At 36.6% G+C, this 14,166-nt stretch overlaps 1 long non-coding RNA gene across 2 annotated transcripts in view; it reads right to left on the reverse strand.

Annotated features, from left to right (window-relative positions):
* The window catches only part of LOC119239100 (uncharacterized), a 44,724-nt gene extending 36,453 nt beyond the window's left edge, over positions 1 to 8,271 (reverse strand). For both annotated transcript variants that reach the window (XR_005123747.2, XR_008550028.1), the window contains exons 1-2: positions 8,016 to 8,271; positions 522 to 607 (exon numbers count right to left, since the gene is read on the reverse strand). This is a non-coding gene — a long non-coding RNA (uncharacterized LOC119239100). The remainder of the gene's footprint in view (positions 1 to 521; positions 608 to 8,015) is intronic.
* Between the last annotated feature and the right edge of the window lie 5,895 nt (positions 8,272 to 14,166).

Here is a 14,166-nt window from a genome sequence, read left to right on the forward strand (position 1 = left end):
AAATCGTATTATGCATGCATATGTTATTTGCACATTTCTTCCAACTTCTACAGGGAATGTAGAACTGAAATAATTGAAGATATTTTGCATTTGTAAGAAATCAAAATCTCTGAAAGTAATTCAACTCATTTACTAGCTTGTCTGTAAAAGGGTTTTACCACTCCCAGGATTCACTGGCAGTGAGAATTGTGGGGAAATTGAAGCCTCCCCATTTTTAGTTCTTGGCAAAGCACTCAGAACTAAGGCTTCTCTCTGGGAAATAGAATCTGGGGATTCAATAATGGCAGGATTTAGAGAGTCAAACAAGAGCTTCATTCAAGCTCATGAGGGTTGCTACAAGTAACAGCACTGTAGGAATCCTTCTGACTATTAAGCATGCATATTAACCAGTTTAACTTTTGTTCATGGTTTTTTTACTTAAGGCAAATGATCTGGGACTGAGCCATCCCTCCTTCTCTCTATCGTGTCTTGTGACACATATTTATGCAAAGTCTGATTGAGGCTAGAAGAGCAGTATGTACCAGTAGAACAGGCTGTGATGTCCTTGGGATAGGGGTGAGCAGCTGTGGAGAAGAGGCCTGGCATGTTTTTTTCTTCTCTCCAGCACCTAGGACAGTGCAAGCATCTGGTTAATGATGGTTGAATTGAACTAAAAGGAATGGAACTAACTGACCCACACAAATAGGAAATATTTGCTAGGTATTTAGAAAATAAATTAATAGATAAAACAACTATTTTAGCAGGGAGATTCTTACTTGATCTTCATATAATAGCTGAATCATTATATAATAATTTATTGGGAATTAAGGGAACAGAGAAATGCCATTTTAAAGGAAACCAGTTAAAACTGGCATTTTAAATTTCTATTGCTGTGCTCAGGAAAAATGAATTATTAACAATTGCAAAGTAAACCATAAGACAGGTAAATATATACTTACCCAAAAGGAAACATTCCTATGTTTATTACAGCACTATTCACAATAGGTAAGCTATGGAAACCATCCAAATGCCCAAAAATAGATGACTCAATCAAGATGTGGTACATATACACAATGGAATATTACTCAGCAATCAAAAAAGATCAACTCATGCCATTTGCAGCAACATGGATGGAGTTGGAAGGGATCATGATCAGTGAAATAAACCAGAAAAAAAAAAAAGAAAAATACAAGATGGTTACACTTTTAGGAGGAATGTAGAGGATCTAAATAAGTGATCTGGGGGAAAAAGTAATTATAATAAAGTAAACATCAGAATCAACAGGCAACTATAAACCAGTGACATTCTACAGTGGGGAGAGAGGGGAGTAGGATCAAAACAGGGGTGGAAAGAGCACAAAGGACTATGGTGATGGTACACAGGTGAATTGGTGGTAGGAATTAAATGGGGACTATAACTGAGATGAGAAAGCATACATTTTACAAAAATGAGGAATGATATAAAAATATATATAAAATTTAAAAGGAAGAGTGACCTTGTGGGGAAAAAAACCAACTTCATTCTAATGCCAAAATATAGTTGAGTTAGACCAACAGACTTAAATGTAAACTAATTCATGAAAGGATTAGAACATAATGCGGAAAGATTTTTATGAGTACATGCATGGGATTTTTTTTTTTTTTTTGGAAAGTGAATTTAAGAAGTTCTTTGGAGTAAACATGTATTTTTACAAATCACAGAGAAATTAGAGGTCTTAGGAAATCTGATTTCCTGACCAAGAATTGAAGACTAGGTTAGTTTAAAGCTCTGAAAGTTTACTCTTAGAGGAAGGAGTGGAGAATTCCAAACACTCCCTTTGTGCCTGCTAACTGCTGTTGAAATACAAATGCAATGGCTATTTCACAATCTGCAGGTCCTGAGTGGAGTGACCTATAGTCCACATGTCACAGGGTTACCTTCTCCTTTGAAATTCAAAGAACATTCACTTGTCCACTTGTGGCTCGCCTCAAGGAAATTTGGGTAATTTATGCATATTCCTCAGGATTTGGAGAATTAATTTCAGCTATCAACTGTTCTGCTTCACCATGAGCTGTTGCTGCTCTGCATTGCTTTGTCCCAGATGAGGAATGTTAGCTCTTGCCCTTTCAGTCCTTCTTAAATTATTCACAGAAGGCATTTGTGTATGGAGCAAACTATTGAATTAGGTGGCTTGGTTTTCCTTTCCCTTTGACATGCTTTTTTCTTCCTGCCTTAAACTTAGGTTTTAGGGTTCTCTACTTATCAACTTATTTCTCTTCATACACAGAACTGTTTTGATCTTTTCTAGGCCTATGTTTGCATATCCCAAAATTTATTAGTATGCTTTGTAAAACAATGGATCATCTAAGGGATGTGGACCTTAAGCTCCAAAGGAAATTACTGACAAAAATTTTTCTTTGCCATGTAAATACTGGAGAAGATATTTCCCTGGTAGGAGTTACTGTATTGTCCTTAGAAGGCAGAAGTGGCTATAATCAGTTGTAATCTTACATATGCGCTGCTTCTTCATCATTGGAAGAACCAGATTTCACAGCCACTAGGGGTAGATTTTCCCCTTTGCCTAACATTTTTCACTACATAAAAGAAACAAGAAATATTTCAGAAAAAGAAATAAATGGAATCTGAACTGTAAGGAAGAATTGTCTCTATTTGTGGATGACATGATTTTAGATATAGAAAAATCCTAAAATTCCACAAAAAAAGTTAGCTCTGATAAAAATATTGAGTAAAGTCGCAAGACAAAATTAGCATACAAAAATCAGTGGCGTTTCTATACACTAACAATGAATTATCTGAAAAAGGAAAAAAAAAATCTCAATTATAACAGCACCAAAAACTAGAAAACACTGAGAGCCAAAAATAAAATTCTACATATGGAGAAGGTCTTCTCCTTCTTGGCAGGGACACCTCAGAGCCTGTAGGAGTCCATAAGACAATGGATTTGTCTTGCTGTTAAGAACCCTTTGGTGCAAAGCAATGGAAACTTCTGGAGAATCCACGGTCCGAGCCTGCCCCCGTCATGTTTATAAGTTGCTAGAAGAAGCATGACTCCACCCTTATATCAAGAGGAGTAATTTTAGAATAAAAGATTCAAATAATCTCTGGTCCTTACAACTCCCTGAGCACAGACAATGCTCAGTAAATCAACTTTGTAAGATCAAAGGATTGCTTTGAAGTTATGAACAGTGATTCTCTTTTATCAATGAACTAAATCTGTTAGAAACCCATCTCCTTTAACTAGTTAGTTAACTAAAAATGTTAGAAATTAACTAGATGTCCTCTTTCCTTTGTTAGGAAAAAAAAAAAACACTTATGTATTCTTCCTGTGCATACAACTTACCTATATAACTAAGGCCAAAAACTGAGACCAGTCACTCAGAAAATCTGATATAGATCCGCTGGGCCACAGTCCTCAGTTTGGCTCTGAATAACCTCTTCAATAAAGTTCTCTTTTACTAAACTTTGAATTTGCTTCACACTCGTGATTATTTCAGCTTGTAATACTTAGGAATAAGCATAAGCAAGGAAGTAAAAGATATCTACACTGAAAACTATATAAAATATATATATTTAAAAAAAGAAACCTATATGACTTTGATTTAAGAAATAAAAGAAGAGCCAAATAAATGGGAAGAGTATCTTGTGTTCATTGAGTAGAAGTAATGTTGTTAAGATGCCCATACTATTCAAAGCCATAAATTCAATGGAATCCCTATCAGGATTCCAAGGCTATTTTTAAAAATAGAAATAGAAAAACCAATCCCAAAATTTATATGGGACACAAAGGATCCTGAATAACCAAAGCAATCCTGACAAAGAAGATTAACATGGAGGTACCCCACTTCCTGGTTCATTTTTAATTTTATAATGTTATAAAATTTTATAACGTTGTAACATTAAAAGTTAATTTTAATTTTATAAAATTAAAAGTTAATTTTAATTTTATAAAATTAAAAGTTAATTTTAATTTTATAAAGTTAAATTACTCAAGATAGGACGGTACTGGAATAAAAGCAGACGCATAGACCTGTGTCAATGGAACAAATTGAGAGTCCAGAAATAAAGCATTGCATATGTGGCAAACTAATACTTGATATGAGAGTCAATTTCAATGTCTTTTCCTTTTTTTTTTTAAGAGTTATTTATTATTTATTTATACAAGCACTGGGTACAGTCAGAAGCGCAGGAGGGTGAGAGAATTCACCAGAGCCAGAGCGGGGAACAGAACAGGCAGACTGATGAAGTGCACTCCTGAGGGGAGCAGCGGGTGGCAGGAGAGGTCTGCGTGCCACGTGGGACCCTTGCCCAGCGGCCAGGATGGAGCTGGCGCTGCAGAGGCTGTGGGCAGCTTCGCAACCCAGCACCCAACCGCTGTGCCACATTGAGGCCCTCAATGTCTTTTCAATGAAGGAAACACTTTTCAGTAAATGATTCTGGGAAACCTGGCAATTCTTATGCAAAGTTATAAAACTAGACCCTTATACCTCTCAAAAAATTAACTTGAAATGGATCAAAGACTTAAATGTAAGGACAGCAACCTAGAAGAAAACATAGGGAAAATGTTCCTTGACACGGTTCTTGGCAATGAAACGAACAAAAAAAGTGGGATTATATTAAATTAAAAAGCTTTTGTACAGAAAAATGTATGATCACAAAATGAACAGACAACTTATGGACTGATAAAAAGTATCTGTAAATCATATATCCGAGAAGGGGTTAATATCCAAAATACATGAAGAGCTCATACAACTAAATAGTAAAAATACATAATCTAATTTAAAAATGAGCAAAGGCTCCCATGAAGGAAGGAAAGATGGCCTGGGGGCATCGATGCCCATGAAGTAGACCTTGCACATTCTGGACCTTGTGGAGCAGAGTGAGAGTGGCTGTGCCATCACTCATGGCGAGATCAACCATGGTGAGCTGGTGCCAGGAGGCGGAGGGTGTGGTGTGGGGGGGGCTGTGCTTTTGGATTCAATGTCAAATAGAATTTTTAATATACACTATATGATTAATGATATTTCTTTTGCTATGAAGTCTTATTTTGGTTTTAATATTTCATATATTCTAATAAGGTACACTTTTTCTAAATAAAAATAATCAAGAAAAAAATTGGGCAAAGTATCTGAATAGACATTTTCCTAAAAGAGATGTATGACTGGCCAGCATGTCCATGAAAATGTGCTCAACATCACTAATCATTAGGGAAATGCAAATCAAACTCACAATGAGATGTCACTCCTGTTAGAGTGGCTGTCATCAGAAAGACAGAAGATAACAAGAGCTGGGGAGGATGTGGAGGAAAGGCGATCCTGTGGTTGGTAGGACTGTATATTGGGACAGACACTAAGAAGAACAGAATGGAGGGTCCTCAAAAAATTAAAAATCGAACTACTATTTGATCCAGCTATCCCATTTCTGGGAATGCATCCAAAGAAAACAAAAACACTATGTTGAAGAGATAGCTTGATCCTCACATTCATGGCAGCATTATTTTCAATAACCAAAACATGGAAACATGTCCATTGATGGATAAGTGGAGATACAGTGATTGGGTTGTTGGAAAAGTCATGACATGTATTTTCTGTTGTTTATGCAAAAATGTGTCATGACTTTTCTGAGGACCACACACACACACACACACACACACACACAGAGGAATATTATTTAGCCTGACAAAAGAAAGAAATCCTGTCATTTACAACCAACAATTGGACCTTGAGAGCACTATGCTAATTGAACCAAGACAGGAAAAGATGAATGCTGCATGACTTCACTTATATGTGGAAGCTAAAATACAAAACAAAATGGGAAAAAAGATCAGATTTGGGGTTATCAGAGTTGGAAGGAATTGGAATGTAGTCAAAAGGTATATAAACTTCCAATTATAAGATAAATAAGTACTGAGGATGTAAAATAGAACATGACTATAGCTAACACTGTTTTGTCCTCTATTTGAAAGTTGCTGAAAGATTCTAAGAGTTTTTATAAAGAAAAACATATTTCTTCTTTTTATTTTTCAGTCTCTATATAAGATGATAGTGGTTAACTAAATTTATGGTAATCATTTCATAGTACATGCAAGTCAAATCTTTGTGCTGCACACCTAAAATGTACACAGTGCTGTAAGTCAACCATATCTCAATAAAATTACAAAAAAGAGAAGTATTTCAAAGGTAAAACACAACAACAAATTCATTATGGAGTTTCTAGGTCCTGTGAGAGTGCTTGATTTAAATCCTGTTGAACATATTTAAGTACTAGTTCCTAAAATCTTTGGACTTCTCAGTGGTAGGGCTCATGGACAAGTGTTATGGTTTTAAGTTATTCAGGTTATTGGTTTGACTTAGTATCATGTCTGGATGAACACTTTAGTAGCTCAAGTTCTTTCTGACTGCTGGGACAGTTAAATCCTGCTACTTTTAAAGATTTTGATCCTGTATTAGTCTGTGTCTTGGTAAGACACTTTTTTCCTTTGTTTCCAACACTCTACAGTTTCCCAATGTCTGCCTGTAGTCATATTTATATTGCTCAATACTCTGAAAATAAAGAACATTTATATTCCATGGTATTTAGTGTTGCATAAACTTATCAGATCTTCCTCATATTATTTTATTCCTGTTGTCTTAAAAAATAACACACTTGGGCCTCTCTGGTGGCGCAGCGGTTGAGCGCTGGGTTGTGAAGCTGCCCGCAGTCTCTGCGGCGCTGGTTCGATCCCCGGCTGCATCCCGGCCACCGGAGGAGGGTCCCACATGGCGTGCAGACCTCTTCTGCCCCCCACTGCTCCCCTCAGCAGTGTACTTCAGTCCTTCTGCCTGCTCTGCTCTCTGCTCTGGCTCTGGTGAATTCTCTCACCCTCCCGCGCTTCTGACTGTACCCAGTGCTTGTATAAATAAATAAATAAATCTTAAAAAAAAAAAAAAAAATAAAATAAAATAAAACTTGTCTCTGCCACTTGATAAATCAGGGCAAGATAGTTAACTCTCTGCTCAAGTTCCTCATACTGTGCAACTATTAAAAAAAAAAACAAAAAACCAAAAACACACTTTAAGATAGGCAATTCATGTGTACAATTAAAAATTCAAAAGACTATTAGCTAAAGGTGATTCTTCCTCTCACGGCTGTCCCTCAGTCACCTCTTTTGTAGAGGAAACCACTAGGACTAGTTTCTTATTTCTCCTTCAGAGGAGAAATTTTTACACAATCCCCTCGTCCCATACCATGCATTCTACACACACTACACTATACACAGAGGTCTGCATTTTGGTTCTTATTTATCCATAGGCCTTGGTAATGCTCCATATTTTTTCATACAGAACTATCTTATCTTTACTTTAAGTTGCATATCATTCTTCTTTATGGAGGTACCATCATTCACTTTACCAATGCCAATCAATGGATGTTTATATTGCTTCTAATCTTTTGCTGCCACCAATAATTCTGCAGTAAATACTTTATATGTGGGTCATTTTGCATGTGTGAGACTATTTAATGAGTAAATTTGTAGAAGCAGAATTGCTGACTTAAAGGGAAAGTGCAGATTCAGTTTTCATAGATTTTATCCAATTGCCCTCCAAATAGGTTGTACCTGTGTATGTTTCTATCAGTAATACCTGTTTCCATTTGAGAGTACCTGTTTCCTAGCATATTGTTAAGCTTTTGAACTTTGTCAGTCACATAGTCGAAAAGTGTTATCACACACCTTTAATTTGGATTCTTCCCTCTAAGTGATTTGAAATGTCATCTTTATCATACACTAAATTTATCTATTTGATATACTTCTGGACTTATTAATTTATTCAATTGGTCTTTCTTATCTCCTTAAAGAGTATAACTAAGGTGTTTTGATCACAGTAACTTTACAGTGTGTTTTATTCTAGAGTAAGTCTAATTACCCTTCTTCTATTTCCCTAAGAACTTTCCTGACTATTTTTGTTTCTGTATGAACTTGAAAAATGGTTTGGCTTTGAAAAAGTCCTTTTGCATTTTTATTGCCATTGCATCACATGAAAAGGTTATTTAGGAATACTCACCTATAAAAGTTTATCATTGAATGCTTATCATTCTTAGCCAAATCTTTTGAGTCATGTCGTCCTTGTGCTTATAACAACAATGCCTTAAATAAAATATCTCCTTATTAGTTCTTCATAGCATCCTTAGAAACAGGCAGGGAAGATAGAAGATAAGGGATTAGCTCAAGATTATACTTAATGGAAAGTTCTAATCAACTTTATGTCTACTATATGGTATTTTCACTAGAAGATTTTACAAAAATTCAAAAACGACACAAATTTTCCTACCAAGGATTAAAAAGTCCTATTGTAAAAAGCTAGCAACATGCAAGCACAATTCCGCAGTGTATTTCTTCATGATGATCTGTGGCCAAGTAATGTGGAATACATTCCAATCATGGAGTAACAATCTGAAAAGTATTTTGAAACCAGAGTTGGCTTGAATGCTGTACAATGAAACCCTGGATCTTGGCCTAGTTCCCAGATTTTCCCTTTTTGGTTTTGCAGCAAGTTTGGTCATGCCTAGGAATTTGCTGAATATGGTGCTCAGATCGGTGACTTTTTGAATGTCACATTGGGATCAATGGCATTTATCTGTCCCTGGGTTTTTATACTAAAAATTTTAGACATACTGCAAATAAGTTTAAACATATTGAAAATAAGTTCTTAACTGGTGCTCAGGAAGCCTGGCCCAAGGGTGCAAATGGGAAGGGCAGTTTGTGAATTGATTATGGATGGCAAAGGTCTTGAAAGAGAATGTTCACTTGTGGATATTGGATTTCATACCTGGGCACACTGGAGTTCCAGCTGGATAATCTTCAAGTCTTTAAATAAATATCTAATAGATTAAAAAAGCTATCTTTAAGCCTGCCTTTGACAAATGGGCACTCACTAAAGGTCAGCCAAGATTTGATTTAAATAGTTGAGTATCTACAGAAACCTGTGCACTTCCTACCATAACCCTAGTTAACACTGGGGCGCTAAACGCGAGCCTGTATTAGTTATTTAATTACTTAGGACAGAAGAATGTGTTGACATACTTCTGAGTGTATTTTTGGATTACATTTCCAAAATAATTACTATTTTTCATCATTTTGTTTTCATCAACACTTTTCTTTTTCAATGCCATGTGTAATTAAGAGCTGATTTATGCAGAATAATTTTTAAAATGTAGTACAGTATACACACCTAGGTAATGTCTGAGGTTTCTGCCACCTCATAAATGAGAACATTCTTTAGCTTGCAACAAAAAGGCTACTGTGTTCTCAACTAGAATGTTATGCAAGAATCTGAATAGCATAGTTTATTGAATGCTTAGCCTGTTTTAGTGACATACCAAAAAGTAGGACAAAGGCTAAAAGCAAAATGTGGGGCAAGTTTTAAGCAATGAAGTTGAAGGCACATGGGTGATGAAATATTTAATTATCAGGGCAAAGACCGGGTTATACAATCTAGTTAGTAAAAGATAAAGATGAGCTGTGAATAGGATAGCTGTTAATTCAATGATCTCACTGGTTTGCTGAGCAGTGTTGCCAAAATCATAAATTAGATTCTCTGAATAGAGAATGATGAAGGTGGAGGTTTTTATATGACATTTGGCTTTTATTTGGCAACACAGTAGACTACAAATATTAGGGATTTATTTATAAGCAAGAAATTAATGAAAGTTAAGGCAAAATGGGTAACAAAAGAAACCTGTTACAATAAATTAAGCATATGATATAAAGTTAGGACAGCATTTTTAAGTCCGGGAAAATGACACAAAACAAATTTGATGATTTTTCTTATATTATTTGTCTCAAGAATATCATGAGAAATACTTTCTACAAATGTCACAGTACTTCTGAGTCTTGCCTTAAATATTGTTAAATTTTGTGGTTATAGGGCTCAACAAACCTCAGATAAGTGGAAATCTGAGTCTTACAAGCCTCTTAGAGAAATGTAAAAAAAAATATTTACTAAATCTAAATACTAAAGGGGATTCCAGCTCCTTTTGATGGCAATTTTTAAATTTAAGATTTATACACTCTTTAGGGACCTCTATACAGTCAAGAACCTGAGTGAAACACTCTCTCTCTTTCGTTTAACATATAATTAAGAATTGTTGAATGACTTCAATTCTGAATTCTGGGCAAAAAACTTATTAAAACTGTGGCTTTAATGGATTATTAAATCATTAAATTTAATGGGTTATTAAAACAGGATTATGACAGATTATAATATAGGATATTATAATATAGGATATTTTCGGTTCCTTTCAAGCCAAGGGAATGTGTATTGACCACTCCCATGATTATTTTATTCGTGGGTAAGAATATTTAGCTGCTATATACACTGAAAGAAATACAGGTAAGAATATACTTACTGGGCAACTCATTTATCAAAACATTAGCCATTCAGCTCACAGCCCTGATGGAGGCATAGCAGGATGTGATCATGTTGGTTTATTCTTCCTCATGAAATGCTCACTTGTATCCACTTGCAAGCACTGTGGTTATTTTTACCAGCAACCAAGGCCACAAACTAATTCTGAGTTATAAGTCTCAGGCCACTAAATATAGATTTATGTGGAGCCTGGTCCTGTGACCCATGGAGAATGCATCCCCACACGACACACTGGAAGAGGCAGTGGGGCGCTGGTCTAAGCACACACAACGGACTCCACCATCACCTCGTTGCTGTGGGACCTGGGACTGATTATCCATACTTTTCTGTGTCTTTGTTTCCTTGTTTAAAAATAAGGTCTAACAAAAGTACCTACCTCCTAGGAGTATTTTGAATATGAAATGAGGAAATATATTTAAAGCATCTAGAACAGTGTGGGGTAGCTAGCAAATAGGTAAATAATGATTTTAATGAAAGTCACATGATTGAACATTTTTAATAAACTTGACAAACTAGTAAGCTTATACACAGTGTGTGTGTGTGTGTGTATTTATGTATGTATGTGTGCATGTCCTTAATTCTTTTTACAGTAGCGAGAGGAGAAAATGAGCAGATATTCCTTTGAAATGGGTGGTGGGAGCAAATCTTTACAATCACAAATCTAGTTGAGAAAAATTTACAGGATTTAATGTTTGCGTGTTCTGTCTGCAAATTGGCATTAGTATGATGAGCCAGACTCACTCAGTCTCCACCAGACACCCTAGTTGTTTTCACTGCCTAAGCAACTTACCACTGTCACCACCTGTGGAAACACTTTCTCTTCCAGGCTAGCCCTTCCCTCACTGTGCTGTGGTATCTGAAGTCGTCTTTGGTACAACAGGGTCAGCCAACCATCACAGACAAAAGTTTTATGTAGGGACTTACCTTGGGATGCATTAACTGGCAGAGTTGGGATTAATCATGACAGTCTAAGCATCAGAACATGGCTATACTTTGTGTGTGTATACATATATTTAATGATGTGTATATATATATGTGTGTGTGTGTGTATAAACTGTGATTCTTAACCTTCAAAACAGTTGCAATACCAAAATTAGCTATTTACTTGAGATTTGGAACTGTTCCTTCTTTAGAAAAAAACACAAAATGTTAGTGTGTCCCACAAAACAAATTGACCAACTATCATATCCCATGAGTCCCATTTTTTTTCTTTGCTCTCCTCCCTTCCATTGCTTCACTTGCAGAGAGTGAATCACAAATGAACATCTGGTATGGAGACAAAATAATCTGCAGCAGAAGGCAGGGGGAAATCACTGGCTCCCCCACCCCATTTCACCAAGGCAGTGATTGCTGACTTCAAAATAAAGTTCAATAAATGGGAAAAATATAACATAATCTAGGGTGAGGAGACAGCAAGTGCAAAGGTAGAGAGGTGAACATACAGTTATGTTTAGGGAACAGCATCTGAAAGGAGATACTATGAGGTCTCTGTGAGGGGGAAACTGCATCTGAGATACCATGGGGCACACCACTGGAGAGCGTGTTGTTATATTTAAGATCATACCCCCAACTGATACATTTACCTTAGTCCTGATACATCCCACTTTTCTGCTGCATCCTAAGATCTCAATTTGGTTTTTTTTTTGGTTGTAAAAAGTTTAAGGTCCCTTTTTCTGAGACCCATTCTCATGTTGTCTTCACAATTTTCATGAAATTTGGCCACATAATTTTCCTACTAGAATATTAAACTACATCAAAAGATTTTTACATATTTTCAATTCATGCTTATTCCTAACACTTAGAATAGAACCTGGTACATAGTACTAGTCTAGATATAATTCAATGACTTAAGCATCTATGATCTGGTGCCTGTGGCCCAATGGCAAGACATGCTTCCTACCTTCAGAGAGCTTGCAAACGAGTGTTGAGAGACAGGTCATCCAACCCCTAGATTCAGACATGGTGAAACTGGTGTAATTACTGAGGTACACATTGTTAATGGAAGGTCCTATGGGTTGAGTGTCTCCCCCAACTATGTTGAGACATAATTCCCTATGTGATAGTGTTTGGTGGTGGGGCCCTTGGGAAGTGAGGTCATGAGGCTGGAGTTCTCATGAAGAGATTGGTGCCTTTATAGAAAAGACCCTAGAGGGGTCCCTTGTCCCTTTTGCCATGTGAGGTTATAGTGAGAAGCGGTAGTCAATGAGGAAGCTGGTTCTCATCACATACTGAATCTACTGTGGCCAAGACCCTGGAATTCCCAGTCTCTTGAATGGTGGGAACTGGTTATAAATCACCTAGTGTATGGTATTTCTGCTTATAGCAGCCCGAATGGGCTATCATAGGGTACTCACAAACAGTAATTAATTTCAACAGGAGGACTAAAGATAAGCTTCGCCAGATCTTGCCTTAAAGACAAAATTTCCATTAGGAATGTGGAGGTTGTATTTGGTCAAATGACTATTAATTTGAACTCAAAAACTCATCCCAAAATAGCTTAATAAAAGGAAAGTGTAACTGGGAAAAGTAGGGCAGGGTTGGCTCAGCCCTGCTCACATATATATACATTCTTCTCTCCCCTAGCAGATGGACGTACTTTCACGTCACAGGAGAAAGGGGTGGGGTTTGACCACAGATGACTCCATACTCATATCATGCTGTGTCACTAGGAATTTTATGATCAAACCTAGGTGACCCTACTTTCCCTTTCTTAGAAACACAGCCTCTGGGCTAACTTCTCTGGAATGTCTAAGCCACCAGGCCAGCATGACCATGCAGCAAGTCTCTTTCCTTCCCTATTTGCCTTTTCTTTCTCCCCATACTGTCCTGCATCAATTCTATATGTAGTTTCTATACCATCGCCATTTATTTCCCAACCTACGGCCAATAACACGTCAGGAAATTACTTTTTTTTAACAGTGAAATTTCTGGATTCTTACCACTTACATCTAAAACCAGTCACTCTGGCACCAACCAAAGGGTGGGAGGATGAGAAGTAGAAACGTAGTAGTAGTTGGTTTCAATCTACATGGGTTCTTAGAGTTTTCTATGTTATCACAAATTCAAATTAGCCTGAAAGTTTGAGAGTTAAGATCTTTGGAACACTTTTGGACTGAGAAGTAGATAGATCTCTACAAAATCAGAATGTATCAATCTTTTCCTATATGTGTCCTTTATCCTCTGACAGTGTGCCACTGTGGCCACCAACCCTAACAGGAAGTGGTGTGGTTGCTATAGCTCATACATAGGTAGATTTTAATGTCTTTTACTCTTCATAAACTTTTGGGAAAATCACCATAAACTGCATAGGATCAGGAGGATTACGTTCCCAAGAATGCTTAGAATAGCCTACTTTGAAGTTTATGTAGAGCATAATTATTTCCTCCTGATAAATGAGATAAGGGGTCAATTCGGCTAGAGAAACAATTTAGCTATAGAAAACTATATTTACCTCTCAGTTCTTAAAGTTATTAAGTATGCATGCACCAATTCCAACAGAGAATAAAAACTGGATAATGTTAATGTGAAAGTTGTAATTACTTTTTTCTTGCCATCCAAGCTGATTACTGCAGAAACCCACCCAACCAACCACCCACCCAACCAACCAAGAATAACGCTTCAGTAAATGGGAGGTTCTGAGAAAAGCAATTTGCCTTGACTATTGAAAAGGATGTATAACAAAGGGAAAAGGCTGCTTCTAAGACTGGTCACTGACAGTACTTTGTAATGTTATGGCAAACGTAAGTCATAGAAGCTGAAAGATAGAAATGTACCTATGAGCAAGAGG

Source organism: Talpa occidentalis, unplaced genomic scaffold (genome assembly GCF_014898055.3).
Source record: "Talpa occidentalis isolate TD23 unplaced genomic scaffold, MPIMG_talOcc4v2.1 talOcc4.11, whole genome shotgun sequence".
NCBI classification, from domain to species: Eukaryota; Metazoa; Chordata; class Mammalia; order Eulipotyphla; family Talpidae; genus Talpa; species Talpa occidentalis.